Source organism: Salvelinus namaycush, chromosome 1 (genome assembly GCF_016432855.1).
Source record: "Salvelinus namaycush isolate Seneca chromosome 1, SaNama_1.0, whole genome shotgun sequence".
Lineage (NCBI taxonomy): Eukaryota > Metazoa > Chordata > Actinopteri > Salmoniformes > Salmonidae > Salvelinus > Salvelinus namaycush.
The window spans coordinates 30,646,092-30,658,515 of NC_052307.1; positions in this window are offsets into that span (position 1 = coordinate 30,646,092).

A 12,424-nucleotide genomic window follows, 5' to 3' on the forward strand; every position below is an offset into this window, starting at 1 on the left:
TGTCACCCCAGCTGTGCAACACAGCCTGTTCAAGACACCTGGTCCAAGATAGCAGTTTAGGTCACTGAATAGAAATGATCTAAAAAATTGTATATATATATATATATATATATATATATTAATCACTTGATAGTAGGCGAGGCTTTTTACGACCCCTCTATTGATGGAGTCAGCCTTTTCAAACCCAACATGTATTTTAATTAGCTCTAAGCGCTGACAGAAGGTTGTCTGCCGTTTCCCTCACGCTTGCCTGTATAGTTAATTTAGGAGAACAGTGAATTACAGCCATGGTTTATTGGTTATTCGCGACTTTTTTGCTCTCCAAACTTCAGCATGTGTGCCACACAATGGTAAGTAATATGCCTTTAGTTGTTTTGCTTCTGTGTTTATTTTAGCAGTTTAACATTGAAATGATGATACAAAAAAGCTGATTAATTTGTCGCATCGATGTACAGAATTTTGAAAAAATTTGTATATTGCCAACATATGAACTAACCCTCGGACTCAAACTGCTACTTGCAGAGCAATATCCACGGGTTTTCCCGCAGAGGGCGCATAGACAGCGGCGGCAATGAGTTATGACCAGTTGTGTAAAGTACTTGAAGTGTATTTAAGTACCAGTTAAGTCGTTTTTGCTCATATCTGTACTGTACTATTTATATTTTTGGCAACTTTTAATTCACTACATTCCTAAAGAGAACGTTGGAATGTGCCCCTGGCTATCCATACATTAAAATAAGAAAATTGTGCTGTCAGTTAATATAAGGAATGTGAAATTATTTATACCTTTACTTTTTATACTACAGTATATTTTTGCAATTACATTTACTTTTAATACTTAAGAATATATAAAACAATATTTTAGACTTACTCAAGTATTTTACTGGGTGACTTTTGAGTCATTTTCTATTAAGGTATCTTTACTTTTCTCAAGTATGACTATTGGGTAATTTTTCCACAACTGATTATGACAAACTTTTTTGTGCGCAGTATATTAATATACCTTGAACCTGGTAGGACGGCACACAGAGCAAATTTAGGGGAGAGAAGGGTACGAGTAATTTTTTTAACCTTCAGCATCACTATGTCAAGAGAAATGTCTATTCTTTCTAACAAAGATATCTACATATATCTCAGGCTGTTGTGTATCCCTAGAAATAATCAGAATTCATGTAAAAATACACTACATGGCCAAGAGTATGAGTGGATTCGGCTATTTCAGCCACACCTGTTGCTGACAGAAGTATAAAATCAAGCACACAGCCATGCAATCGCCATAGACAAACACTATCAGTAGAATGGCCTTACTGAAGAGGTCAGTGACTTTCAACGTGGCACCGTCATAGGATGCCACCTTTCCATCAAGTCAGTTCATAAAATTTCTGCCCTGCCAGAGCTGCCCCGGTCAATGCGAAGTGGCGGGCCACACAAGCGCACAGAACAGACAGCCGAGTGCTGAAGCGCATAAAAATAGTCTGTCAGCGTTTGAAACAATCACCACGAGTTCCAAATTGCCTCGAAGCAATGTCAAGACAATAACTGTTTCTTGAAGTGGGTTTCCATGGCTGAGCAGCCGCGCACAAGCCTAAGATCACCATGCACAATGCCAAGCGTTGGCTAGAGTGGCGTAAAGCTTGCTGCTAGTGGAAATGCGTTCTCTGGAGTGATGAATCACGCTTCACCATCTGGCACTCCACCAGACGGATCTGGGTTTGGCAGATGCCGACTGTGTGCCAGGCTTAATTGCCCAACATCAGTGCAAAACCTCAGTAACGCACTTATGGCTGAATGGAAACAAGTACCCGCAGCAATGTTCCAACATCTAGTGGAAAGCCTTCCCAGAAGAGTGGAGGCTGTTATAGCAGCAAAGGGGGGACCAACTCCATATTAATGCCCATGATTTTGGAATGAGATGTTTTGAGCAGGTGTCTGTTTGCTTTTGGCCATGTAGCGTACGTTTTGAAAACCAAGCTAGTCCAAAAACAATGGTATCTTGGACCAGCACCATCACCCATTGTCACAGGACATACTTATCTACTTTGTGCATAGGGACGGGGTAAGTTGCGCTGCCTTGGGGTAAGTGGATAATGGTGTCCTGTGGCAGTGGGTGATGGTGCTGGTTGGTTAAATTAATATGTTTAGCAAGCTCAGACTCCATGTCATCAGACCTTGTGTGCCTCTTCTACTCTAAGCCTCTTTCGCACAGGTACGTGTTCATTTTCTTTTTAGTTCAATGAAGTGTCATTCAGTCAATTCTTTTCATCCCTTGCTGCTGTGTGATTTGACCTCTTCCCTTCTCTCACTTCCTTGACTGCTCTTTGAAGAATCTCAAGGGGGGGAGGGGGCTAGACCCCTGCTTGTTTTACCTTTGTATACACGGGACATGTCTTCTCAGTAACATTAAAAAATTAATAAAATTGAGTTCATATGCATGACACAGTGCAAAAATACTATGCATATCAGGCATAAGACAGACTAAATGTGATCATCCTTTGTATGGTGGCCATTGGCTCAACTTACCCCATGGCAAACATTTTGACTGTTACCCAACACAACTACAAGGAAGCACTTTTGCTAGGTTTAAGACCTCATGTTGTAGCTTATAGAGACCCAAACTGATGTATAAACAATCTTAAAGTATCTACTTTGGTTTAGATACAAGCATCATGAAACCTTTAACACAATACATTCATTTGACTTTGTAAAAATCTGTTTTGGGGACCTAACTTGCTTATCACTTTTTCCGTGTTTTTTTTTCCTTCACAAACTCAATGAAATGATGACCTCTTCTTAAATATTTGGTCACGTGATTCATTTTGTGTACGGTTTCCTATAAACAACGGGTGGCTAAACTAACCCTTTGGCTCAACTTTCCCCACTCTCCCCTACACTTGTCTGTTGTGGCTTGCTTGCTATATCACTACCACCTATACATGTTTACAGCATGTAATATGTTACTCGTAGTCCTCAGACGGCCGCTGTGGTCTGTGGGGCCATGCGGCTTTTGGCAATGGGAGGAGTGACACCCCCTCCTACTCTCCAGACAGACCATCCACCTCCCGGACATGGACATTGCCACCTGCCACGACGTGCAGGACGTAGACAAGCTCTGTGCCTACTACTTCTACTTCTTCCCCATCTACTCCATCTTCTTCTTCATCCCTCTGGTGTTCACCGCCGTGTGCTACGTCCGGATCGTGCAGGCCCTGGCCGTTGCCAACATGGAGAACCACTCTGATGGCAGTGACGGTGCTGGTGGTGTTTGTGGCCTGCTTCACCCCCACCAACGTCACTTTCCTGGTGCATTATCTCAAGCTGGCCCATGGACACAGCGGTGGGCAGCCTCAGCTGCTGCCTGGACCCCCTCATCTACTGCTTTGGTTCGTGCCAGAGACAGGCGGCAGACAGGCAGGGCCAGGGGCAGAGCTCAGCTCTCAGACATCATGGCCTGATGCTTTGGGCTGAGAATTTGATCACTCTAGGACTGCATCTCTATAGTCTAGAGTGGCTTCCTCTCCTCGTCTACTTCTCTTAATTTGCACTGAACTGAAAACATTGTAAATTATAGATGAAGGCAACATGTGGATGCCTACCAGGCATTTGCTCTCACCTGTCCAGTACTTTAGTCAAATTCAGCTGAAAGTAAGGAGACAAGGAGATGCTGCCACTGTTTACTGTGTCCAACTCATCAGGTGGCAGAGCTGGAATTAATTGCACTTCTCTTTAATTGTCTTAATAATTTTCTTCGTTTTTTCCTTGTTTGCGTTATGTCAAGGGACATATTTTAATGCCAGTCTACCGGTGTGTACAATTCTACAAATGCTTTGTTGCTGCAACTGTATATTGAGTAATGTTGTTAGTGTGCACTCTACATGGACTGAGTGTACAAAACATTACAAACACCTTCCTAATATTGAGTTGCAACCCCTTTGCCCTCAGAACAGCCTCAATGTGTCGAGCATGGACGCTACAAGGTGTCAAAAGCATTCCACAGGGATGCTGGCCCATGTTGACTCCAATGCTTCCCACAGTTGCCAAGTTGGCTGGTAGTAGATCTCTAATCCGAATAGCTTGTTACATCTCATCCCACAGATGCTCAATTGGATTGAGATCAGCTGAATTAACTGTCATGTTTGTGGAACCATTCCTAGACAATCCTAGCCTTGTGGCATTATCCTGCAGTGAAAAACTATTTGCAGATGGATATACACTGCTGCCATGAAGGGATGCACCTGATTTGGCAAGGGTGTTCAGATATCCTGTGGCATTCAAAACATTGCTCCACTTTTATCAAGGGGACCAATGTGTTCCATGAAAACACACCACCACCAGCCTGCAATGTTGACACACGGTATGATGGATGCATGTACAAAGTGGTTTTCACCATACCCTAGTCCTCCATTGGCATAAAACAGCAGGAACCGGGATTCATCAGACCTGGCAATCCAGTGTTTTTGATCCTTAGCCCGGCTGCCGTACCCCATTCGTATCAAGGTACGATGAGTTGTGCATTATTTTAAGGATCACAATTCGTGTCAGCCTCCTTTGTCCTCTTTCATCAATTACCTGTTTTTGACCACTGGCCTGCCGTTGCCTGGATGTCCTTTGGGTGGTGGACCATTCTTGATACACACAGGAAACTGTTGAGCTTGAAAAATCCAGCAGTGTTGCAGTTCTTCACACACTCAAACCGGTGCGTCCGTCACCTACTACCATACCCCGTTCAAAGATACTTCAATGTTTTGTCTTGCCCATTCACCCTCTGAATTTAGGCTGAAAAATCCCCTTCATTTACACTGATTGAAGTGGATTTAACAGGTGACCTCAATAAGGGTTCATAGCTTTTACCTGGTCAGTCTATCTTATGGAAAGAGCATGTTTTGTACACTCAGTGTATATGACAATGTCTATTACTATGTACTCCACATTTGAAGAAATGGTCCATATTGTCATGCTGTGTTTCAAAACCACAGTATTAACATGCATAGTTTACAGTAAATCTCTACACATTTCAAGTTAGGTATAGAGGTAGTTGGCGGTTGTCTGATTTCTTAAAGGAAAATACCAGTCAAACTTTTAGTGTGTGTTTCATTAGTCCACTGTTGATACAGTCCCAAAATGTTTTGCATGTCAGCAATTCTTTTTATTTAAGCAGGCAAGTCAGTTAAGAACAAATTCTTATTTACAATGACGGCCTAACCCAGACGACTGTGCGCTGCCCTATGGAATTCAGCCTGGATTCGAACCAGGGACTGTAGTGACGCCTCTTGCACTGAGATGAGGTGTCTTAGACCGCTGCGCCACTCGGAAGCCCTCAAACAATCAAGTTTTCAGGATATAGAACTTTCAAAATACATTTTGGGACCGTATCAACAGTTGACTAATGAAACACATTTTTGAGTGGAATTTTCCTTTAACTCACTTCTCAACATAGCCCAAGTAACCTAGATATGTACAGGAAGTGTTACATTATATTCAGATCTTATAACTTCAAAGGAAATAAGTTACAAGGTTGAATGTGTTTATTTAAATGTCTTTGTTTGAACAGTGATATTTTGTTATTTAAGATACCTTGAACTGTTATCAAATAAACAGTAAAAAGACAAACAGTTCATGGTAAAAACTTTAGCATTTTTTAACAATACAGCACATAGAACTTGTCATGAGTATGTAAGACATGATTTAAAGTGCATGGAAGTACAAGTGGTATTTGGTTAGTGGTTATGGGATCAAAGTTCCACTAAAAGGAGGTTTTGTTGGGCAACACGGTGAGGATCTGGTTCTCGTATTCACTTTGTTGTCTTCTCCTCCTCTGTAGCCTTCTCCTCCTCTGTAGCCTTCTCCTCCTCTGTAGCCTTCTCCTCCTCTGTAGCCTTCTCCTCCGCCGTAGTCTTCTCCTCCTCTGTAGTCTTCTCCTCCTCTGTAGCCTTCTCCTCCGTAGCCTTCTCCTCCTCTGTAGTCTTCTCCTCCGCTGTAGTCTTTGCCTCCTCCGTAGCCTGCTTCTCCTCCATAATCTCCTCCTCCACCACCACCTTCTCCTCCACCACCTTCTTCTCCTCCTTGTCATCAGGGCACAGCTCTGAAATACAGAGAAAGTGTGAGGATATCCAGTGGCGACCCGTCATTCAGGGTAGGTGGAGCCCCACCTGTTTAGCAAAAAATTGCCAAATTGTTTTGCATGTTATTTGGGCATGAATACGTGTCACACATCAGTTTGCAAACAATGTAAAAATTAAAATAATTGAGTTAATAAAGCCGCATACAAACTTGTTAAAAGTAAGGCAGCTCCAAAATGGAGGTGTTTCAGCCTAGCTCAGTGCTTTCGGTGGTGGTGGAGCAGCCAGCGGAATATACGGAGCGCAGGGGTTGGTAATGTAATCTATTTGCGCCGTGATTGGCTCAGTGTTCTGTCACTCATGGGGACGCTACGTCGCCGCAACATCTACGGGGAGAGCTCGAAAATTCAAGCCCCTTGAGTGGTGCCATAGTTACATTAGAAGTGCCCTTCCAAGAAGGCTCAAGGTCATTGGCCACAGATAAACTGACATCAAATCACGTTATATCTGCCGTAGCTTTAATTGGACTGAAGTCTAGGTTTAAGGATCTATTTTCCAAGCTTAAAAGGATAAACATTCAACACCATGGGTCAGAGAAGGTTCAATACATTGGCCATGCTATCAATCCTAACAATGGAATGGCCATTGTTTTCTCTGTCTGCACAAGATACATTTAAAGAGGGACTTGTGACTGCTCTTATGATTTAAATTCCCTCAAACACAAGTTTCACATTTTGTAGATTTTTTACCATCTATAAAATATAATAAAAAGATGAGGAGGAGCAAAGAGAACCCCTGACCTGTTTTTCCATCGTAGGTCTGGTGTTTCTCCGGGAAGTTCAGACACTCTGCCTGTTTCTTATAGGTGTCCAGGTATGTGTGATCCATTTTCCCTGTCCTTGCTGAGAGAGGGAGAGCGAGAGAGAGGCTGGTGAGCTGACCTACAGTACCTTGCTGGTGTAATCTTTTAGGGCTGGTAACAGACAACAAAAGGCTCATCTTCCATTAAGTCTTTCAAAGCATTGAATATATCTCGCTGGTTCTGAAATAGTGACTGATCCCTTTGACAGAAAGATACCGTTTTAACACCTTATCGATGTAGGGTCAACTCCAATGCTTTGTCTGGAGTATAGCATGCCTAAACTGCTACTATTTATCAATGTCAATAAGTGGGGTTAGCCTGATCCCAGATCTGTATGTGCTTAAGCCAACTCCTCTGACCATCGTTGTCATGACACTGAACCAGCAGTTAGGAATTGGTTAAAGCACATCCAGATGGGTCCAGACAATTTTGGGGATGGACTTACACAAATCAATTGATTGATTGGACTTACTGAACAGGAGCAGGTATCTGCCAGTGACATCTCCATTACGAGATGTGTCTGACCAAAGCAGGCAGTCAGGGCAGGTTTCCAGGTACTGGCCTTTGTGTTCAGACAAATGAACTGTGGATCCACAAAATAAAATAAATGCCTAATCCATTATGATTAGGACATTTGGTAACGATTTTTTTTCTGTCCTGCTTCAGCACACATTCAACACACTTGGCAGGTTACTTTTTGGTGCTTGTTTCAGTGACTACCAAAGAAAATAAAATGTAATTATTATTACTATTGCTACATGATTACCATGTAATTTCCAAGTAAAAAATACCGGACTATAAAATACAGTAAGAGTACATTTTATTTGTTATTTATCTTTACAGGCATACGATGACATACAGGGAAGACATAACATGGCAATATACACAATAATAGTTAAGTGGATAAAGGCCCTCTCTTATTGAGCAGCTAAATGTTTTCATCCCTCAGATGTAGAGCACTAGCCAGGTTGCCAGATTGTTTCTGCTTCAGCCAACTTGCTCCTTTGCCGATGTCCTATTTGGCATAAAAATGCCAGAGGGTGTTGGCTAAAGCAAAGACAGATATGGCAACCAGGCTAGTAGAGCACAGGTCACTTACTGTGTACTGTGGAAGTGGTGCCGGAGATGGTAGCATGTGTTGTACCCACGACGCATTTGCCATCACTGATGGAACATTTTGAAAAACGTGTTAGCATGTTGTATGATTCATTGCTTAGGTGCCACTTGAAACAGTGTCTTTGCTTTCAGAGAAAGGTGAAATTAAATGTCTACCATTGCACATAATTTCCTGATATTTAATAAAGCCCATTCCAAACTACTATGACATTCACTAAAGTCTGCATTCATATCCACAATATAGCCAGACTTACATGCGGTCTCCCCATCTTAGGGTGACTACTTTATGGTCCGATGTAGCCGACAGGTCTATCCAGGAGCTTTTCAGAGTCCCCAAAGCATTTTGGAAGAATAAATGATCCGCAGACCCCATCACATACACCCATTTGCCATAGAGCTGCCAGTCACAGACAAGGAAAAACACATGAGTTTCATACCATCTAATTGCCTCATCCTATACCAATTTGGACCATTTGAAGTTGGAAGAAACACAAGTGTAGTATAGTAAAAGAAATGTGTAGGCGTTATGGATTAACATCCCCTGCCTTATCATGGATGTACAGTTACCTATCCAATAAAAGACACAGGGTTTTCTTTATTGGAAACCTTTTTATGCAAATTCGGTTGAGTGTGGAGTACCACAGGGCCGCCGGCTTGGACCATTTATTGTTTTCGGTGTTTACTAATGACCTTCCTTGAATAAAGCTTATGTGTCTATGTACTCTGACAACTCAACAGTATACACGTCGGCTGCAACAGTAAAATAACTTAAGTTTTAGAATGGGTAACTAGCAATAAGATGGTGCTAAACATCTCAAACTAAAAGCATAATTTTTGGGATTAAATCACTCACAACTAATCCTCATCTAGATCTATTATTGAATGTGGCTATTGAGCAAGTTGAGGAGACAACTGCTGGGTGTCAACCTAGATGGCAAGCTAGGATGGTCAAAACATAATTATGACTTAACGGTTACTAAAATGGGATGAGGTCTGTCTATGATAAGGCGTTGCTCTGCTTTCTCTATCTCAGTCAACCAGACCCTAGTTTTGTCACACCTCCACTACTATCCAGTTGTGCGGTCAGGTGCAGCAAAGAAGGAATTAGGCAAATTGCAGTTGGTGCAAAACAGAGCAGTACATATTGCACTTAGATGTACACGGAGTACGAATGACATGCATGTCAATCTCTCCTGGCTCAAAGTTGAGGAGAGATTGACTGCATCACTATTGGTCTTTGTGCGAGGTGTTGAAGGTACCAAACGGTCTGTTGAAGCAGTTGGCACACAGTTCGGAAACTCATCGGTACAACACAAGACATGCAACCAGAGGTCTCTTCACAGTCCCCAGGTCCAGAACAGAGGCTGGGAAACACACAGTATTAAATAGAGCCATGACTACATGGAACTCTGCCACAGCAGGTAACTCAAGCTAGCAACAAAACCAGACTTAAAGAACAGATAAAAGAACACCTTACATCACGACGGGAACTGTGAAAGACAGACATTTATATGCATTTTGTATTGTATTGCATTATGTATGTGATACGTGATTGGGATATGACTGTGGTATGTGCTTGTCTCACCATCTTAAGACGAATGAACTAGCTGTGGGTGGCTCTGGATGGGAGCGTCTGCTGAATGGTTAAATTGTAATGTAAATGTGCTATATATTATTTCTTTTATTTGTGTTTCCTGTTTTGGAAACCCCAGGAAGAGTAAATTGCAGATCCTAATAAATACTTCACAGCATCTGTCACTGTCCATAGTAGGTTTGCCGGTTAGGGAGTAGAGTGTCATCTGAGACGTATTCATTAGGTCCAAATTATAATATTTAGTATTATGATCACAACTTACCTCGGTATGGTCCTCCAGTACCAGGGGTTTGACCAGTTCTTTACAGTCCGGTGCAGATGCAGCACTCAGAGAGGCTAGAGCCAGGAGAGCTACAACCAGCTGAACAGCCATAGAGAGAGGTAGAGCAGAGACACTGAGGACGATCGTACAGTACAGCTAGAGCAGAACACCTCTACTGCTGGGGCATATGCCTCCCGGAGGCTTAGACAAAAACACTGTTGCATAAGGGGCAATGTGGAGGAGTAAGAGGGGAGGCTTTCAACATGCTTCAATGCTTGAATGGGTAAATGGAGGGCTAAATCAGCATTCATTGCCAGACTTGTCTTATATAACTCTGAATGGATGTCCCCTCCCTGACTGAGTAGACACCATCTATTAGCTAGCACTCTAAATAGAAGCTTCTGTTTGGGACTATTGTCCTTGAATGAATTCAAACGGACAGCCTGGATACCAGCTAAATGATAACATCCACATTATGGTGAAAAGGGCCTCAATTGCTTTCGTTTGAAGGACGTTTTGTTACATGTAGCAACAAGCTAAATAATGAAATGATCAATAGCATGTACATTGTGTCTGGTTTGGAATAGGACTACAGTAAAAACAACGTTGCAGGATGAAGAGGGATGCAGCCCTTGGTTTGGTTGCTGTGCACACGAGGGGGTCTTACACTTTCTCTTGAGTTACCTGGCAACCAACTGCCTTGGTCCCAAAACAAAAGAGCTTCTCTTTTAAATGTTTTGTTGTGCCCTAGCTTTGTCACATTTTTATGCCAAATGAGACAAATGTGCTGACCACTAGGAACCAATAAACTAATTCAGGGTGAGGGCTACATGGAAACTTTGAATGAAATACTGAAACAGGTAGCAAGTAAACAAATATCTATTTCGTCCAGTTTCAATTTATTTTCAATTTCAGTAAGACATATCGACCTTGATATGGCTGTCTATTAAGTTGAACAGCTAAGCATGAAGTACATGATTTCTGATAGGTAGGCTACATGGAACTCTGAAGGGTCATATTTTGATGGTGTCTCTCATTCACCATAAACAGTTGTCATGAAACACATACAAGTTACTGTTTAAGACTTGAATTAATTGTAGAACTTTTTAAAAGCTAAATTACATACAGTAACAATGTTTAGTAATAATAAGTATCAAGTAACCAAATGCATTGTACAGTAAAATAATTGAATATACTGTAACACAATTCAACACGTTACGAAGGTTAGAACAGTCCCAGTGATGGGTGATTCTGTTGATCAGGTGGCTTAGACTTAAGCCTGTTGTCTCATTTCCTTTAGTCATCAGGACACAGATCTGGAACAGAGAAGATATTTACAGGAGTGAATGCTCTCTCAGTACGAAATAACTCATTCAGTTTTAGGAGAGTTATGTTTCATTAGATGGTAAAAGATGAGAGAAGTACACTGCTCAAAAAAATAAAGGGAACACTTAAACAACACAATGTACCTCCAAGTCAATCACACTTCTGTGAAATCAAACTGTCCACTTAGGAAGCAACACTGATTGACAATAAATTGCACATGCTGTTGTGCAAATGGAATAGACAAAAGGTGGAAATTATAGGCAATTAGCAAGACACCCCCAATAAAGGAGTGGTTCTGCAGGTGGTGACCACAGACCACTTCTCAGTTCCGATGCTTCCTGGCTGATGTTTTGGTCACTTTTGAATGCTGGCGGTGCTTTCACTCTAGTGGTAGCATGAGACGGAGTCTACAACCCACACAAGTGGCTCAGGTAGTGCAGCTCATCCAGGATGGCACATCAATGCGAGCTGTGGCAAGAAGGTTTGCTGTGTCTGTCAGCGTAGTGTCCAGAGCATGGAGGCGCTACCAGGAGACAGGCCAGTACATCAGGAGACGTGGAGGAGGCCGTAGGAGGGCAACAACCCAGCAGCAGGACCGCTACCTCCGCCTTTGTGCAAGGAGGAGCACTGCCAGAGCCCTGCAAAATGACCTCCAGCAGGCCACAAATGTGCATGTGTCAGCATATGGTCTCACAAGGGGTCTGAGGATCTCATCTCGGTACCTAATGGCAGTCAGGCTACCTCTGGCGAGCACATGGAGGGCTGTGCGGCCCCACAAAGAAATGCCACCCCACACCATGACTGACCCACCGCCAAACCGGTCATGCTGGAGGATGTTGCAGGCAGCAGAACGTTCTCCACGGCGTCTCCAGACTCTGTCACGTCTGTCACATGTGCTCAGTGTGAACCTGCTTTAATCTGTGAAGAGCACAGGGCGCCAGTGGCGAATTTGCCAATCTTGGTGTTCTCTGGCAAATGCCAAACGTCCTGCACGGTGTTGGGCTGTAAGCACAACCCCCACCTGTGGACGTCGGGCCCTCATACCACCCTCATGGAGTCTGTTTCTGACCGTTTGAGCAGACACATGCACATTTGTGGTCTGCTGGAGGTCATTTTGCAGGGCTCTGGCAGTGCTCCTCCTTGCACAAAGGCGGAGGTAGCGGTCCTGCTGCTGGGTTGTTGCCCTCCTACGGCCTCCTCCACGTCTC